The sequence below is a fragment of the Peromyscus maniculatus genome, chromosome 6 (assembly GCF_049852395.1).
Source record: "Peromyscus maniculatus bairdii isolate BWxNUB_F1_BW_parent chromosome 6, HU_Pman_BW_mat_3.1, whole genome shotgun sequence".
Taxonomy (NCBI): Eukaryota; Metazoa; Chordata; class Mammalia; order Rodentia; family Cricetidae; genus Peromyscus; species Peromyscus maniculatus.
In genome coordinates, this window is record NC_134857.1 from 51,974,299 (window position 1) to 51,977,155 (window position 2,857).

Genomic DNA, 2,857 nt, shown 5'->3' on the forward strand with positions numbered 1-2,857 from the left:
ATTATCCAAGTAAATTAAACCCTGAGTTTGTAGGACTAGAGTGTCATGACAATGTTATACCAGGCTTAGAAGATTCTCTCTACCAATATTCTTATTTTGAGCATAGATAATAAGTTCCAACTTCTAGAAATGGGTCTTCTAAGGTGAAATCGTCTCTGGAGCTGAGATGGCAATTCTAAGATGACTATGAGCAGCATGCAAACAGCTGAATCAGCTCACAGCTTTGCTCGACATGAACAACAAAGGTCAGCAGAGAAAACAAAACCAACAGACTGGTCAGTCTGGGAGGGAAAAGGAGAGAGGCACAGTCAGGGCATGGCTAGCTGTCTTCAGACCTCTTCTTTCTTAGGCCCAGTTTCACTTCCTGTTCTCAGGTTTTGTGGGACTGGATTTCTGTGAGATTATCTACTTCAGGAAAATACATTTAGCATTCTAAATTTAGTAGATCTTACAAGGGTGTTTTTATTTAAACATCACAAGCAAATGGCAGTGATCCAAAAAAAAATTAAGCACAAATTTCTGTCTTTATTGTTTTTTTTAAATATTTGCTAATTATTTTCAGTTGTGATATAACTATTGTAGGTTCATTTAAAATAGATATGTATATTGTAATCCATGGATTTAAGGTCTTATTTTGTTGAATTATGAGTCATATTATACTGATGACATGTTAAATCATGATTAGAGACTATTTGTGAAGTAGTTTGGTAGTTCTCCAAAACTGTCCTTCCATCCTCTTTGGCTATTGAGCATCCATGAAAACTTGACAATCTACATATCTTAAAACAATAGTAATTTGTTTTCCATAATTCTACAGGCTAGACATTTAAAATCTCCCTTTGCAGGCATTTGGCTAGACTGTTGTATTCCTTTCTCTCAGTGTCTGATATTGATGACAATCCTTGATCTTCTTCATTTTGAAGACAGATTGTTTCATATCTGGCTGTGTGGTCCCATGGTACTCCCTATTAATGTCTCAGTGTTTGTGTACCTTTATCTTAGAAGGAAACCTGTTAGAGTTGGATTTGGACCCACCTTCAATATGAGTCCATTCTAACTGAGTTACATCTGCAGAGACTCTTCTAAATAAGATCACATTTGTCGGTATAGAACATTAGAACTTTAGTTATCTTTTTACTGTACACAATTCAACCCACAAGGCCCTGCAAATAAGGCAGGCAGAACAAACAGATGCCATCAACAGGAACCTTAGTTCTTGTATCAGTTCAATGACAGTTGTCATTAAAATAATTGTGAGATCATAGTCAAAATTATACAACTTTGATAGATTTCAAATTATCTTGATAGCTGTTATGGTAAATAAACTGATTTTTGGATTTTCCTACAAGTTTCTTGTCAACTTAACATAAACCTAGTTATATTTTAGAGTAGGGAATCTTAATTGAGAAAATGTCTCCAGTACATAGACCCGAGGGAAGGCTGTAGGGCATTTTCTTGATTAATTATTGGTGAGCCCACTGTGGGCAGTGTCCACAGAGGGCAGATGGTTTTGAACTGTTTAGAAAAGCAAGATGAGCAATCTATGAAGTGCAAGTGTATAAGCAGTGTTTTCTCATGGTTTCTGCATCAAGGCCTTGCTCTGGTTAATGATAGACTACAACCAGTAAACTAAATAAACCATTTCCCCTCCAAGCTGCTTTTGGTCATCATGTTTTCTCACAGCAAGAGAAACCTAACTGGTGATTCTAGGTAACAACTGCATTCTACAGAAAGACAGGACAGATTCAAAAAAGCAAATACACTTCCCACTTCACAAGATGATGCATAAAATGTAAGTATCAAGTCTATTGTTGATGGTTTTTCCATCCATATAAAAGAGACAGTAATTGTACTTACATGGCAAGGAGAAATACCATGATCAGGAAGGTGCTTTTCTCAGGCCAAGGCTTATCCATTATACTCTGGAAGTGCTGACTCGGACGATTTCCCCCAAATAGAGAAAACTTGACTGTATAATGTGTGGTAGTAGGGACTGCATTTGAGCTCTCTTTTTGAAACAAACAAAGCAAGAGATAATAATTTATGGTATTTGGGCCTTTTGAATATAGCAAATCTCACTGGTAATTAGGTAATCTTACAGTGACCAACACTGTCACTATCCATTCAGTGAAAGAGGCTGAAAAACCAGTGGCTTACTGTCTTATCTGATTCATCTGTCTCAACAGAGAGCAAAGACTGTCTTTAAGAATGGTCAGTAGCCATAAGATGGCTTGATAGAAAGCTAAGAAATGACAAAAAAAGAAACTAGAAGGAAGTGAATATAACCATGGAAAGATAAATGAAAGACATGCACCAGAGTAATTTTTATACAGGAGTTGAGAAGGACAGCAAGGACTGGTAACTAAATGTTCCAATAACCCTTACCTGTAGAAGAGACAGTAGTCAATCAGTGAAGACCCTTAGGTTTGCAGAGATCTGTAGGCTTTATTTGAATCCCAAGGCCAGGAGCAAAAAAGTGAGAAAGCTGAAGTTTATAAAGAGATGAAAAGTGAGCTGAAATATATTAGAATAAATGCAACTAGAGAGTACCAGGTCTGTAGACAAAGCCCCACACACCTAATTGGAAGTGGTGGAATATGAACAACACTCCCTGGATTACTGGAAAACAAGGTGTGTGAATGTGATCAAATGTATTATATCTCTTTAGGAAATTCTTGAAAATAAATGAAATTTAATTAAATAAAATAATAGACAGAGAATATACAGTATTCTAATTACAAAACCAAGCAAAACAAATGTAAGTAAACAAGAGACACAGGAGAAAAGGACAGTGTAAATAAATCAGTTGAAGTCCAGGAAAGAAAGGCTAGGAAAAAAAGTAAGATTTTTCAGACAA

General features: G+C 36.1%; 1 non-coding gene across 1 annotated transcript; it reads left to right on the forward strand.

Moving 5' to 3' along the window:
* The first annotated feature begins 1,849 nt into the window (after positions 1-1,849).
* Positions 1,850-2,013, forward strand: LOC121830654 (U1 spliceosomal RNA). Its single transcript, XR_006073871.1, has one exon. It is a non-coding gene; the product is annotated as a U1 spliceosomal RNA (small nuclear RNA).
* Positions 2,014-2,857: the final 844 nt, after the last annotated feature.